This window comes from Rattus norvegicus, chromosome 13 (assembly GCF_036323735.1).
Source record: "Rattus norvegicus strain BN/NHsdMcwi chromosome 13, GRCr8, whole genome shotgun sequence".
Lineage (NCBI taxonomy): Eukaryota > Metazoa > Chordata > Mammalia > Rodentia > Muridae > Rattus > Rattus norvegicus.
The window spans coordinates 109,083,536-109,099,731 of record NC_086031.1 but is presented as its reverse complement, the minus strand read 5'-3'; the positions used below and the strand labels follow the sequence as shown (position 1 = coordinate 109,099,731).

Sequence of the window (16,196 nt, the reverse complement as noted above, 5' to 3'; positions counted from 1 at the left end):
TTGAATGTAGCAAATTATTTATTAAAGCCAGCACTTAACAGACGATTCAACAGCAACTAGTTTATCACGGTACTCCATGTCAGAAATTGTAACTGAGCATATTTTACAACAATAAATTACAACAATTAAAAAAAAAAACCCAGTAAGTGATCTCTAACTTCTGTAGCCACATACATATGCATTAAAGAAGTTAGGAAACTGTGATCTTCCTTTTCTGCTCTGCCTGTGTAGGAAATGACAGGCTGATGCTGACCAGACACCACAAGGCTCTGAGGCTGGTGCTTTTCCCCCTACATCATAACCGATTTCAAATGGTGCTAGACAAAAACAGACTCTGAACACCAGGAGAAATCGGTCAGCCTGTGTAAGAGATGGACCAGTGGTGTTCTTCAGGTCTGAATCTCAAGGCAGGTGCCGGTCTGATTTCAGCTGTGCTGCAACCAGGACTGAGTGCTCCACGGATCCTCCAGGTACAGGCAGGCAGTACTGATGTGAATGAAGCAGTCCTCCACATACAGAGCCCTTACCCTCTTCCTTGCTACAATTGACACCTGGAACATTACCAGACAATGAACAGTGCAGGCCAGAGGCACCCTCCTCCACCCATGGAATGCTGGGTAAAGTGGATCACTCCGTACCCCTGATCACACCCTTACATTTATTCTGCACAAAAACTTTCTCACTATCACTGTATCTAAATCAAATAGACTCAAGAGCAAATTTCACTATTCAAGTCTTCCCTTGATTTCTTGAAGGAGAGAGCCAGTCCTGGGTACAGCTGTTCCTCTGCAGTCTACCCTCTGCTGTGCTGCAATTCTTACTCCTAAAACACTGATTTCAAATGGTGCTAGATACAAAGATGGAAAAATCTAAGCCACCATGTGAAACCAGCTTCCAGAAGAAGAGGATCTCACTGAAGAAAGCAGAGAAGTGCAGTCAGAAGAACCAGTCTCAGCCCTGAGAATCACAGAGGCAGATGACAGCCATACAAGGCTGCTCAGAGCAGCATCCAGAGTCACAGCCAACACTTGGAGCAGACAAGACCAATGCAGAGGTTGTTTCCCTGTATGACTTCACATTAGTAATTAGAAATTATTATAAACAATGAAATAAAAACCAAATCCATTCAACATATGTACATTTGTAATGTCTTGAGTTTATATAGTATTTCCCAAGATGCATAGTGTCTGTAGATAGATTATGTCACTTCAAGACAGTAACCTATGAGATAACCCCAAGTTCCAGGACAACTCTTCCACAAGTATTATTCAAAATGAACACATTCCTTCCTCCTTTCTGTCCCATGTCCCCGTAGGCTGGCAATTTGATTTAACCCATAATGACTTTAAAACACTTATCACTGTATTATACAGATGACCCTCTAACAGAAAAACAAAATTTATCTAAAAATAAGATTCACAAGCTATTTTCCACATTGGACTGCTGTGTTCAGCACTCTTTGCTGTGTGTTTCCTCTGATGTCACAGCTGTATTTTTCAGGTTCCCCAACAACTCTTTTTGGCCTCCAGATACAAGCTTATCTCTTTTTATGGCTGTTATAGGGTAATAGAGCAAATATAATGTGAACATCCCCAGAGTCACAATACTTATTGTGCCAAGAGTCCAGTGAAGCAGGCATTATTCCGATGTCTGTACAAGAAACCGTAGTCACAGGATACGATGAGCTAATGTCTGTATTCCTTTCCCTCTGCCCACTGTTGCTGCCTGATCCACAGCTTGAATGTGACCTCCTTTCTCTTGAACTGAACTCTGAGCTAGACTGGGGAGGGGGACTTAGCTCGGGGAGTGGAAAGGCTCACTGCAAACATGCTGTACCTGGGTGGAGATGCCGTGTTATACAAGAGGTCAGGTAGTCTAGGAGAACCTGCTTTTGTTCTTTTGCCCCATTGGTGCCTCTTTATTCTTCCCAGCAATAGAGAAGACGATGGCAATGAAGCCTAGCAATGCTAACACTGCTTAGGCTTTAGCTTCTCAGGAACTGGGCCAGCCAGAGGAGAAACAAGGCCCAGCAGCCTCCCCTGGGGCTTTCCGGGGCCTTAGCTGCAGAGGAATGCAGGCAGATCTATACACTGGGTTCCTGAGTGACACTGAAACTGGTTGCCAAAATTAGAGTCTGTGGCCCTGTGATAGGGAGGGCTTTAGGTCATAAATGGATTAGATGGCAGTTATTAACAAGGGTCAAAACCCTGTAAATGAAGGGGAAGATGAGATTTGCATATGATAATATTCAGCTCTTCTGATTTCCATTTCAGCCAAATTTTCTTTGCAACTTCCTCTAGTATCCCCAGCCCCTTCCCCTTCCCCTCCCCCCTCTATGCTGAGGAGATCCTGCAGGGATCCAGGGCACACCCTGCCTCCCAGAAGGCTCTGCCTGTGCTGGTGTCTCCTCTTAGCAACTCCCCACCTCCTCCCTGAGCCACCTCAGCTCTAGAAAGCTTTCCCTAAGGCTATCCAGGTTTGCTATCATTTAGAAAACACCTGTTTCTTTTGGTCCTCAGCATGGCACGAAGCTAATTCCTTTCTTACTACTCAGCAAATAAGATGCCTGGCCAGGGTAAACTACCAATGAAGGAAAGGTAAGGTCTAGAGTTACATCCATGGACTGCATACCCTGTTTTCTGGTAAATAAGAAATCACTGAAAGTGATTTAAGCAGGGAACTACAGAGGAGGGAAAGAGGAGTAGTCCTAGCATTTAAAACTCTTGTCCATCCAATCCCACTCAGGCTTCAGCACCCTATAAAAGTAAGGTTCCCATAGTCAGCTGGGCAATGTCCCTTTTCTGAAACAAGGTGGTGATTCAAGGTGGAATAGCTAGATGACTTGATAAAGTGTGGAAGGCTGTAGCTCTCTGCACCAGGGGAGCCCGTGGGGCTGTTAGGGCTTTCAGTGAGAATAATGGAATCTCCCTCCTCAATTAAATGGCTTCAAGTAAACTTTAAGTTACAGAGTTTGATGGGGTTGTTTAAAAAAGAAACTCTGCCTTGCTTAGCAGTTCTGAATAGGTCACCGAGCAGGGAAGAAGTCTGAGACACACTCTCCAGCCTCCATCTGCTCCTGTGCATATTTCTCTCTGGAAGCCATTCTACCCTCCCATGACAGGACACTCCTCTGGTAAGGTAGGGCCAGAGGGTAGACTGCCAGTGTCACTCCTGGTAAATTAGATACCTGCTTGCCTATATGCTGAGTACAGGGCCCTGCCATAGCCCTGAATGGCTTCAGTGTCTTCATCTGTAAAAAGAAGCTGGGGAAAAGTGGTCAGAACACACACACACACACACACACACACACACACACACACACACACACACACACACACAGAAGCACACATACACACACACACACAGAAGCACACACACACACACACACACACACACACACACACACAGAAGCACACACACACAACCAGAAGCAACAACAGCATGTAAAAGTCATAATCTGTCTAGATATAAAATTAACACATAGAAAACCCAACCCACAAAAGCCAAACAGTACAAATAAAGGTTAACCACTTTTCATGGGCCATTGGTTAAAAGCAAAGATGAAAAGACTACCTTTACTTTAGTCTATGGCTGATGCAATGAATTTTAGAATCCTAAATATCCTGAGCCCAGAACAGAAATCCCTAAAATGTGGGAAGAATATGGGTTGGAGGAGAAAATACTTGCCCAGGAACCTCACCCTGCTGGCCTAGCCTGGGCTGTTCGATGTGCTCAAATGCAGAACGTGGGAAGATTCCAGCCACGAAGTAGCTTCTCCCTCCTGACCCAGCAGTGAGTGCTGAGTCACAGCTGTGTGCACGATGAGAATTCCAGCCAGGGTGGGGGAGGGTGCAGAAGCCTGCCATCCCTTTCCTTGCCTGCATCTGAAGACTGATTTAGGAGTTCCCACCAGTTAGAAGAACTCATCTTTGGGAGAGAAAGATAGGGGAAGTCTTCTATTGAAAAAAAAAAAAAAAAAGAACCATCTTACGTCCAAAAACCCACCTGTATGTACACTGAACAGGGGGCCTGGCTTCTTGTCACTCTCGGCTGCAGCCCAGGCCCAGCATCCAGGGTAGGTAGATCGTGTTACCAGAAAGCTGTGGCTAATGAATCGGAGGAAAGGGTGATAAAATGAGGAGCATATGTTGGGGATCCATCGGTAAATGGGAATCTGGAACTTGTTTGGGCATACTATCCTTGAGGTTCAGCATGTCCTTCAAGTACCTGTGTGGATAACTAAGGGAGAAGAAAGGCTTCGGAAGCCTGTCGGGGCCCACACTGGTCCTCCTGGCTCCACTGAATCAGGACACCTATGTTCCTGAGAAATGAAATTCCTAAAAGTTAGGTTTTCTGCCCCCTCCTTAATGCTACTGAACAACTCTTACGTCTCAAAAGCTCCCAAACTCAGTAAAATTCTGTACAGAGCACTAAGGTCCTGGCACAGTATCTGGGCTAGACAGGGCATGGCACCACACTGCCTTCTGGGATGAAATAAACAGTGAAGAAAGAGAGAAGGAAGTACAGAGTGAAGGCCAGAGTGCAATGTACCCTGGCTATGGCAAAAGGCTTTGCTCTCATAGGCAAAAGAAACACAGCCCAGACCACTTTCATGGAAGCTCAAGTTTGTTGCCAGAGGAAAGATAAGCTTGCCTGTAGTCTCCCTATGCCTACCAAAGTTCATGGCCCTAGATCCAAACAGCCCATTCCATTAACATGCCTAATTAGTCTATATGGCTCAGAGGAGAAGGTTCAGTAAGGCGATACCAGCTTAATCAGGTCAGGACTAAGTCCAACTTCCCTACCTCTCATTTAGCTAGCACTGGTCTACTATTGCTAAGAAACAAGGTTCCTTGTTTCTTGAGATAAGAGGCAGGTATAACATCCCATCTAGTGCCATATTCTTACTCACTAGGTTCTTAGGAGTTCTCAACAATAAAGTTCTATACAACAAGCCTTGCTCCTCCTGTGAATCTCATAGCAGAGATCATCTCCGTTCACTGTCCTCCTTAGCACAGTCCTAAGAAGGTCAAGGTGGACCCACTGACCTCTCAGTGGTATTTCTGCCCAGTACCTGGGTACACACCTAGCAGTATATAGACTGGGGCACACTGTGTTGTGTATGTGGCTTCACTGCCTCAACTCAGAGAAGGAGGCTGGGCTTAGCAGAGATAGGTCTGAGCCTATAGGCAGCAAAGACCTCAAACCCTGTTTCATGCTTGGCAGGCCCAGCCAGTAGTAGCACCTACAACTGCTATTCTAACCTTTTTCTGTTATCATGACTTCTGTCTGCTAGGCTCAAGAACAATGAGACGGAGGAGGTGGAGGGTTAAGGGAGGTAGGAGGGAGAAAATGGAAAAAGAGGGAGGGGAGAGAGAGAAGCAGCAGAGGAGGAAGTTTCACAGTTTAGTACATTCCCATCAGATCAGAGGGAGAAAACACACAACTTCCCCTTTATAAGCCCTTCTCTGACCTCTTTCATTTGGATTCCTTCTCTGGACTAGGGATAGCTTAGCACTGGGCAGGGCAGGCACCCAGGTACGCAGTCAATTAGGCTCTTGCAGGCTCTGTACAAGCCTGGCATGTTTCCTGGGGACATTACCCAGCATGCCCTTTCCCTTGTTGGGGAGTCTACACCCTCTTGTCTTCAAAGTTTTATAACTGTATTGTTTGTTGTGCAGCAGATTAAATTCTTTGGTGGCTGAGGAAGTAGCAAGGGTGGGGGAAGAGTAGAGGAGAGAAAGGAAGGGCGAAAAGGAGAGAAAATACAAGTAACTTCTATTAGGCCCAAAAGATTAAATGCATTCCTTTCAAACACAAAGGTCACCTGTTTTGGAGAGAAGCCAGTGGCCAGAGGCAGTGTCCTCTCCTTCTCTGTGCCAACTCACTCTTGGCCTTTCTTACCTAGCAGAGTGGCATCCAAGGTCTTAGATATTCCAGGCCATTAGAATTTGAGCTGAAAAGAAATAACAGCTAATTAGGTTTAGGATTTGTATACCTAAACAACCACTACCCAAAAATTAGGTACATACTATAGGGAAAACTGTTCTCTGTCGAGGCCAATGGAAAGCTAAACCTGGAGACAGAAGGGTCCCTGCATTTACACTCCAAAGTCACTCCATTCACTGATATCAGAACTGTACTTCAAAAATGTAGCAGTGAACACATCCATGAACACGTATATATGAATATGAACTACATCTTTACCTTATATACACAGACTTCTTTTTGCCACTATCGCTAAAGTATTCTTAAAACAATAATTTGACAGCATTTTCTTGGAATCAGGTATTAGAAGAAACCTGGGCATGGTTTAAAGAGTTCACAAAAGGGTATGTGTAAATTAAGTGAAAATAATTTCATTTCACAGAGGGGCTTCAGCATTTTGTGGATCCAATCCTCCGTAGATAAATGATTGTATTCAGAAATGGCTAAGGAATGCAAGAGAGTAGGAAATAGAAAAGGAAGGAGGAAGAAAGTCAATAGTAAGCGTGAACTTAAGATACAACTCACTTGGGGTTGGGGATTTAGCTCAGTGGTAGAGCACTTGCCTGGCAAGCACAAGGCCCTGGGTTCAGTCCTCAGCTCCAGGGGTGGGGTGGGGTGGGGTGAGGTGGGGTGGTTTACAACTCATGTAACCTTCCCCAGCCTGTCGACATGTCCAGCCTTCTGATACTAAATATTCAGCTGGCAATAACGCAAAAGGACACAGGATTTTCCATACTTAACACAACTTTCACTGAGCCATTAACTAATTATTTCACACTCTGGAGTTCTAAGTAGTCCATGTGCTTGAACATGCACCGAAGCCTTTAGCATCATAGACAATGCCCGTGACTGTCAGAGCTGTCAGTTTACTCTGAAATTCTTCTAGAAAACTTTTATAGGAAATCTCATCTGATCTTGCCTTCTCTACCACCCACAATCCTTGTCAAGAGTCCCCCTCACTGGGAGGAATGGCCTGGGATAGGGGTAGTCATAAAACAAATGCACGACTAGAACAGATCTTCCCTATGAGAGACAGCGTATACTTTCTCTACTTCTTGTGTGAGAATTAAGAACAACTCCTGAGCAGAAATCCTCTCTGCAAAGGTAAATGTGTTATAGTCCCAGGTTCTATGCCTACGTGGTCTCTCCCAGTCTCTCACCTTAAGGCTGCCACAAAGGGAGCTGGGGTTGATATAAAGTAGAACTAAGGAGTCACTTTATATCCTGGTAACTCGGCCACACACAGTTTCAAAGTACCATAGCCTCAGAACTAGGCAGACCTGACAAGAGCAGCCAACATCTCCTCAGGGAGTGCTATCTTCCTCTGGGAACTCAGCAAAGTTACAAACAGGCTTTTTGTGGTATCTCCATGAATTTCCCTCATAACTTTGTGTTGGATCAACCCTCTTTTGCATTCTCCAGGTGACTAGAAAGAACCAGCTTTAATACAGTGCAAAGTAATAGAATGCATCCTCCACCGAAAGGGCTTCCATGTAACTTCTCATTCACAGAGATCCGTTCAGGGAACACAGAGAGATAGACACACATAAGCAGACACAGACGTTGGCTGACCCTGTCCAACCTCATTTGCTCTGAAGGGAACACTCCCCAAAAAATCTAACCCTTCATGCCTAAGTTCATGATAAGTGAAGGCAGGCACTTCTCTATCCTCTATCAGAGCCCTGGGTCTATTAAAATAAAGGTCACTTAGAGGTGATATAGTGCAATATTCAGCCTCAGTTCCCTTAAAAAAAATGAGGACTGTTTTCAGGACTCAAAGAAGCCTAGGGCCCATCAGTTCTCTCACCCAATTTTCATAAACAGGGGAGACCCATTCTCCTAAACTTATCATGAGGCAGAGGTTCTGAGCTGATGACAGTTTTTCTAGCATCTAACTATGCCAGTGCTTCCAGTGGGTGATATATGTCAGCCAGCAAACAGGCAACGCAAACGGGATATACTTGCTGAGAAAGCTCCAGGCATCCCTCAACAAATAGGATGGGAAAACCTCACAGATGCCACAGTGAGACTTCCTCTCTCAATGAGCAACACCCGGCAGAAATATGCCTGAATTCACAGGGAAAACTCTATGAAGGTGTCGGAATGGCTTAACAAGAAATCTCTCCAGGAACATGGGGAATGCCTGGCATTTTAGCCAAGAAGTGCAAGCCAGATAGCACAAGAGCTCCAAGGACTCAGAGAAGCAGCAGGAAGGAGAATAAAGGCATTCAGAGCTTTCCTTCCTCTAATGTGCAAAGTAGGAACTGAAGGTCTCGGAGATGCTGAACACTGTCAAGGACCTCAAAGCTCCACCCCGACCCTTGGTCTAGCTGGAATACAAAACCTAGGTTAGAAATGCAAGTTTGAAACAAGCAATATAGTTCTGAGTGGGCTCTTCCTGGATCAGTTCAATCATGACAAGACCAATGCTACCTCTCTACTCAGTGTTGTGCAAAGACCCAGAGAACCAGCTAATGTGACGAGATCTGTGTACTGACTTTAAGGCTCCTTAAAGTTCCTTACATCCTTAAGACACGGCACAGGGGCTCCTACTCAGGCAGCTTTGGAGAATTTTTGTCACATGTAGCTAGGCTAGAGTCCCAACCACACAAGAAAAGGAGGATAAATAAATGCAGTCCTCTCTGCACAAAGATAGGCCTTGAATACACATGGTCTCTCCATCTGACCCCTGCAACACAGCCAGCTCCCATATGCTTATCTTCTACTTGTCCCTAACAAGGTAACAGTGTCATTTCCTGCCACCTGGTAAGTCCTCCCCAGCTACCTCCACTCAGTTAACCCCTTCTCTTCACTGACACCCATCCAAAACCATTCCTACTACCCACTTGAAGTCCATCACCAGTTATCATTCACACCAGTACTGAGTGCTTCTTTGGAACTAAACTTGGTTGCTCTTAGGCCTTCAAGATCCCTCCTCTCTCTGCAACTTGGGTTCATGTTCCTGACCCTGAGTTTCTAGCTAAACAAAACCTGCACAAATATTCAGGGCAGGCCTAAGAGGTAAGATGAGTTAGAACTTCCAACAGGATCCTCATTCAAAACCTGTTTCACAGGCAAATAAACCGAGGACATGGTGCAAACACAAAACAACATAAATCCATTTTCCATGACTTACCCCCCCATACTGTAACCTCTCAATACACACAGCCTTACGCAGATTTTGATTCCTTCAGCCAGTGGAAGCTCCTATATTTTCAGCAGTCTGAAGCAGCAGTGTTAGGCCAAGGAGGAGGGAATTGCATAGTCTGGCTCACCTCAGCCACCTCTTTCCTGGGAAACAAGTTCTGAATCCTGAAGTTGACCACATGGTGCAGAAGCTCTTATGCCTCAGCCACTGTCCTGTCTCAGCCTCATAGAGCACACAGTGGACACAAAGCATCTAACTAGAGGTGATGTCTCCCAACCTGGTCCTGTCCATTCCCTGTAGAAACCATGGTCCCAGAAGAGACTGAGATTCAAATTAGCCTCCTGCAGGCACATACTGTCAGTGACTGAGCAAAGACCTGGCCTGAATGCTCCTTGTGCTGCACAGATGAGAGGTGTGGTGATCAGACTTTGGCACAAAAGCATCTGACGCCTGATGAGGGCTAAAGAGGAAAAAGGCTAAGGGTATCCGTACCAGACTCTGACCTCTGCTCCCACCACTCGTAACCTAGTACATGCTTTTGTGAGCTACTAAGAACTTGTAAGGATTTGTATAATGCCTAGAGAAAGGAGGAGTTGGTATCCACATCAAGTCTAACCCTTTGGAAGATAGCCCAACTAACATGGTCTTGTCCATCTATCATCTGGAACTCTTTCCACTCTCCTCACTATGTTTTCCTTTGTGGTTTTTTTCTTTGGAGGGGAGGTGTTTGAGACAGGGTCTTAAACTAAGCTAGCCTAGGCTAGCCTAGAAGTCGAGTCTCCTGCTTCAGCCTCCTGAGTGCTAACATGACAGAAATTAGTCACCATATTTTCAACGATTGGTGTCTTCCTCTTTCACAATGTTATCCTGGCTACTGTGTATTTTACACTGCTACACTATGGACAGTCTTATACCAATAGAACAAGAAGAAACCTAGTCTCAGGGCTCTGCACCTCCAGCTCCTAATCCACTCACCAATATCTACAAGATATTTTTAATTTCCACAGACACATATGCCACACTTCCCCAAAAAAGGATTGAGAACAGCCTTACTGGTGGGACATAGTTTGCTTACAGTGAAGACTATATTGTTTCTTGGGGTGTTAATTTACAAAAACGTCTGACTTCAGCCCAAGGGTGAGGAGAAAACATGACTTTGGAATCAGAAGTGCTGAATCAAATCTCAATATCACTCACCAATTGTGTGAATTTGACCTAAGTCATTTAATAATTATACTTTTATAACAATCAAAGGGAAATATCTGTGTTACCAAGGGTGGGAGGGCAGTCTCCTTTTCCATGGATGGCATATGGAGACTGAGAGGTATCTGACCCCATTTCCTTGCCTCATTAGAGAGTCATTCAGGCTCCACCCTACCTAGAGTTTAGACATTTGGATATGACTTCCCACACCCTCATGACTTGTTCCTTTTATCCAACCACAAAGTAACATGGCCCTATGAGGTTCCCTCTGTCCTATTTCTATACTCTAACCACACAGGTTAGAGTCTGCATTAAGTCTGCACAGACTATGAGGCTTCAAGACTATTTTCTTGCTTATCAGCCCAAAGGATAAGAAGGAGCCGGCAAGGAATCAAACCCAGTGTATACTTTTCTCATGGCTACCGATCAGAAAAATTAAGGAAAACAAGGACCTCCCATCGATGGCAGGGTAGTTAAAAGGGCAGTATCTCTTACTTATCCCAAAGGTCGGCTATATGTATAAAAAACGACCTGTGAGAATTCACATCCTCCTCTAAAGCTGCAGTATTGGGGACATATCCCAAGCCAAAGGATAGAGCCAAGATATCCATTGAGTAATTCACAGCCCCTGTAAGAACAGGATTCAGTGGAACCCATATGGTGTGGCCCTGGGTAAGGTACTTTGTATTCTATGGCCATGCTGTCTCAGCTTCAGTACCACAACTGTCTTCTAGAACTTAGAGACTCAGAGGCCAAGGAAGAAGTGCCAGGCATGCCAAGATCCTAGTCAAGGCATCTTAACTGTCTTGTCTGCTTGACTGGCAACACATGATGCTGCCTATCACACGGCAGAAGCCGGGCTGGGGACTAGAGGTAAGGCATCAGATTGCACTAAGCACATCTGGCTCTAGCCCTCCAGTGGGTATCATCTTGAACTAGGTTTATTCCTTTCCACCTCCCAGCTGCAGAGCTGATTGAATTCACCTTTCCATTTAAACATCAGTCCTCCCAACCCCCTGCTATCCCTCACATACCACTGAGGCAGTGACTGAACTTGTTCAGCTCTGTGAAGTAACAGACAACTCATCCAAACTGACTTTTCTTGGCAAGGATCTCAGAGGCTCGCCTCAAAGGGAGAAACAAGACAATCAAACATACAAGGAGAGATTCATTAGTCTTCTTTGGACAGCAGAGGGAGGGGGCAAAGAAAGAGAAATGCATCAACACGGCGCCAGCAGAGCAGCTGCGCTAGCTAGCTAGGGTGAGATCTCGCAGGTAGGCAGTAGAATTATCCAGGACTATTCCTTTTCTCTTAGACACTAGACCTTTGGCTGTTAGTTAGTTTCCACTGACACTATTGCTAAGAACACTGCCAACAATAATGGACAGGGACTTTTGAATGTCATAGCAAGCACCTGCTGCTTTCTGACCTGTGTTTACAATGGGGTTGCCTTCTCAGTTCTGAGGGACATCATCACTTTAACTCAACATTGCTGCTATTGTAAGGCAGAGGAAAAGCAAATCCCTGTCGAGTGTCTGGAGATACTTCGAAGATAATCAAAGGCCTAAAGAAAAAAATAATTCATTCGAAAGAAAATTCCAAGTAGGGAAAAATCCAGAATTCAGTTACTGCTCAGCCCAGGCTAAACTATAGACCCCAGACTTAGCCTAAGCCCCTTTAAAGCTCAGTGAGTCCAGAGTAAGACAAACACGCACTCTGAAAAGGGAAGAGCATGTCCACACCCCAGGCAGCTCCCAGGATCTCAGGGATGGTATGGGAACAACACCCTGAATAAGCTCAGGTTAGCTGTCAGTAACCAAGAAGCTTCCTTTTCCTGACTGTGGGAAGCCCAGGTACTCAGTTACTACCATACACTGTCTACAGTGATATCCAGATACTTCCCAAACATTAATAGCCTAGCTAGCTGAGTAGGCTGCCTTTATGTTAGCACTCTGCGTGTCACCCATTTACAGAAAAGTCAGGAATGGGAGAGTGGAAAGAAAAGGATAATTGTTGGAGGTTTGGAATTGTAAAGTTTAAGGGAATAGATCCAGGAAACAGGCAGGCTCAGACCTTTCCTTTGTTGCTTCTAGTTTCTAGTCAGCAGCCTGATATTAATCTACCAACAAGACCAGGTCCATACTATATCAGGCTATACTTGAGGTCAAGGAATCACACAATTGGTGGCTCAACAGTACCTACAGGAAGGAAGACTACCTACCCTACTATGCCCTACCACTCAACACCATGGGTTTTTGTTTACTAATCACCTATCTTCCCAAAATAATTACCCCTTTCTGCCTTGCTTAATTGGGATGAAGGCAGAGAAGGGAAGGCAAAGAATAAATATGGCTGTTGAATCAGTAGCTGAAAATACTAAAGAAAAATCAAAGGGAAGAACAGGAAGGGGTAGATGAAAACAGAGAGTAAAGGGTCCAAAAGAACGAAGGTCAAGGGGTTGGGGATTTAGCTCAGTGGTAGAGCGCTTGCCTAGCAATCGCAAGGCCCTGGGTTCGGTCCCCAGCTCCGAAAAATAGAAAAAAAAAAAAAAAGAACGAAGGTCAAAAGATATCTTTGAGCAGAGCAAATCCAGCAAGAAACAGAGGAGACACTGGAAGCTGGGATTTGATGTAGGGCATAATCTCCATTGGCCACATGGTCTTTCCTTCTCTAAACATGGCAACCTACTGGCCCTCATCCCACCTCAGCAACCCCATCTAGCATGACTTTTCATCTATCAGCATCTGAAAAAGGAAAGAGAAGAGTTAAGTACGGCAGACCCAAGCCTGATATGGAAATATATACCTTTAAGCCCTTGGAAATAACTCACTCTCCACACTGTAGTTGTGATACTCTTCTCCCACAGGAAAGGGTACACATGTCTGCTAAGATCTGCTTAGTTCAAGTCTATATATAGTTGAGGTTCCTACAGCTTAGAGATTTGGAGCTAGAACTTGGCAGATGCATGCCGGGCGTTGGCAAGGACCATCCTCATGCAGTCAGTCAACTAGGAGCCTCAGCACAAGCTGGGCACAGTGAGTGCAGCAGGGTCCTTCGTGAAGCTATTAACACTCCTCAACAAAGACATGTCTCCTGGATCTATTTTAGAGAAAATCGAAGATCGGCTTCTAAAGTATGAGTCTAAGGAAGACATGTGGTGGCTGAACACTGAATTCCAGCACTTTCTTCTGAAAGACAAAGGATGGGACACGTAGGAGAGGAAGAAAGACGGTATAGCAGCCCAGGATTACAAACACCTATCGGACTCTGCATATTTGAAATGAGGATGAACACTTACCCACAGAAAGCAGGGTAGTCAAGCAGGTCCTCTTTGCTGTTCCACAAAGGTGCAAGCAAACTGCTCTAGTGTGATGGCTTAGGTGCACAGATATCCTCAGCTGAGACTGACTGAGTTGCCAAGAGATTGTCACTGACTTACAGATGGAATTGTACTCTGTCAAGTTCTCTGTCAGAAAAAAAAAAAAAAAAAAAAAAAAAGGAAGGCAGATCAGCTGGGCTCGGCACACAAAACCAATCAGGCAACAACCTGTGTAGCCCCTGGGACAATAGTCCTCTGCTGTGACAGATGCAAGGTAATGCTGGCCAGAGCAATGTGGAGAAGAACCAGTGGGTACAGCATCTGACCCAGGAGCACCTATCTACCACTGCTCTGACAAGTGAACATGAGACAATAGAGTTCTCTGAAGCATAGCAGCCAGGCTTCGCCATACGCACAGCTCGGAATCTAGAAGTACAACGTCCACGTTCCCAACTTCTACAATAATGCAACCTTTCTAGTCAAAATGCTCTCTACTCAGACACAAAAGCTAAGGGCTTCAGATACCTTTGAGAGCGCTGTGGTTATAGACAGCTAGTTCCTATGCCTGTTCTTCTCGACTCTGCTGTAATCTCAGTCATATTTCCTGACTCCCATTTGTTCTCAGGCCCAAGAGACACACCTCCCAGAGATCCCAAATGAGTCATTCTAGGTGGTCCTTTGGGAGAGGAGGTGTTCTGGTGGCAAATGTCTACCTTCAAATCAGTGCAAGAAAATATAGGTATTAAAAATGGTACCTAGCAAAAGTATGGATGGAGGTCAGGGCCAGGATGTCTCCTATCCCCAAACTTATACTGTTTGGTCCTCACCCTAGATTGTGCCAAGGATGGCAGAGAGAAAAGGTAACAGTTTGTCCAGGATACAATTGCAATGAAGGTGTGATACGTACAGCAGGGGATGGTGCATCTTTAGTACAACGCTGCAGGAAAAGCCTAGAACCTTGAGTTCCCACGGTAATGTGCTACAGGGACAGGGGAAGGTGTGGGGAGATTTCATTTTGGAGGAAATGAGGAAGATGAACCGAAACAATAAACTCTGACAGGCCAGCACAAGGAAAGAGAGAGCTGAGATATGACTGAGGCGCTGCCTTCAGGTTAGGGCAATCGAGGCAGACCACCATCCAAGCTCAAAAGATGAAGGGTGTTCAGGCATCATGCCTCCACTGAAGCATCTACTCCAGGGGACTATAGTGTCACTGTCATGGGGGTCTCCTGGCCCACTCTTGGGAAGTAGGAGTTAACTTTTATCCTCAATTAGACCACCAAGCCTATAACAGACAGATCTACTGAGAAATCCCAAAGGGGTACCTGGCTCTGGAAATACATCTATCACTGGGGACCAGTGGGAAGGATTCTTTAAAAAAAAAAAAAAAGAAAGAAAGAAAAAAGAAGGAGGTGAAGCAGGAAGATTGGGGGGGAGGGGAGGCAGTTTTCTAAGCTCACTGAATAACATAACCAGCTCTCTCTCCTCTAAATCCAAAATCCAAGGGTCTCAGGGCCCTTGTGAGGTCCTCTTATCTCCCCATCTCTGAAGCCCAGCAGTGGCCTTCTCACTACCCTGCTCTCAGTAAAAATGACTGAAGGCTGAGAATCGGCCCAGAGCACCAACGAGCTGTTTTTATTGCTTTCATGTTGTCAGAACATTCTGGCTGTTCAGCTGAGAGCTCCATCTTCCGACTCCAGATACACTGAGTCATCTTCCAAAGAGGAAAAAAAAAAGACACACACACAGAGGGAGAGAGGGAGAGAGAGAGGAAGAGAGGGAGGGAGGGAGAGGGGGAGAGAGGGAGAGAGAAGAGGGGAGAGGAGAGAGAAGAGAAAAAGGGAGGGAGGGAGAGGGGTAGAGAGAGAGAGAAGGAGAGGGAGAGAGGGAGAGAGAGAGGGGGGAAGAGAGGGAGAGAGGGGGAGAGAGAGAGAGGGAGAGGGAGAGAGGGGTAGAGAGAGAGAGAGGGAGAGGGAGAGAGGGAGAGAGGGAGAGGGGGAGAGAGAGAGAGGGAGAGGGAGAGAGGGAGAGAGGGAGAGGGGGAGAGAGAGAGAGGGAGAGGGAGAGAGGGGGAGAGAGAGGGGGGGGAGAGAGAGAAGAGGGGAGAGGAGAGCAGAGAGAGGAGAGAAAGGGAGGGAGGGGAGAGAGAGAGGGGGGGGAGGGAGAGAGAGAGAGAGAGAGAGGGGGAGAGAGGGAGAGAGGGGGAGAGAGAGAGAAGAGGGGAGAGGAGAGCAGAGAGAGGAGAGAAAGGGAGGGAGGGGAGAGAGAGAGAGAGAGAGAGAGAGAGAGAGAGAGAGAGAGAGAGAGAGCACAGCAGCTGTCACCAGGGCCCAGATTGCTGTTGGCAAAGGACTCACTGGCTGTTGTCACTCTTAGTCCACACCCAGTGTTGGGGATGAGGGTTTGAGGGTGCTCAGATTCCCTTCCCACAGGACTCAACAACATCAGGAAGCATACAGCCACCACTGAGATTCAGCAAGAACAGAAACAAATCTACCACCAGAAGGTTCTCAGGAACACCCCCGCTTAACCCCTGT

General features: G+C 45.9%; 1 long non-coding RNA gene and 3 other non-coding genes across 15 annotated transcripts in view; 1 reads left to right on the top strand and 3 right to left on the bottom strand.

Moving 5' to 3' along the window:
• Positions 1-16,196, bottom strand: part of LOC102550527 (uncharacterized) — a 59,422-nt gene continuing 43,226 nt past the window's right edge. For 8 of the 12 annotated variants that reach the window (XR_010057173.1, XR_359266.5, XR_010057180.1 and 5 more), the window contains one exon: positions 1-13,806. This is a non-coding gene — a long non-coding RNA (uncharacterized LOC102550527). The remainder of the gene's footprint in view (positions 13,807-16,196) is intronic. The other 4 variants (XR_010057174.1, XR_010057176.1, XR_010057175.1 and 1 more) reach the window with 2 other exon arrangements.
• Positions 275-381, top strand: Mir3556b (microRNA 3556b). The gene has a single exon (NR_037334.1). It is a non-coding gene; the product is annotated as a microRNA 3556b (primary transcript).
• Positions 286-373, bottom strand: Mir29c (microRNA 29c). The gene has a single exon (NR_031838.1). It is a non-coding gene; the product is annotated as a microRNA 29c (primary transcript).
• Mir29b2 (microRNA 29b-2) lies at positions 821-901 on the bottom strand. Its single transcript, NR_031835.1, has one exon. It is a non-coding gene; the product is annotated as a microRNA 29b-2 (primary transcript).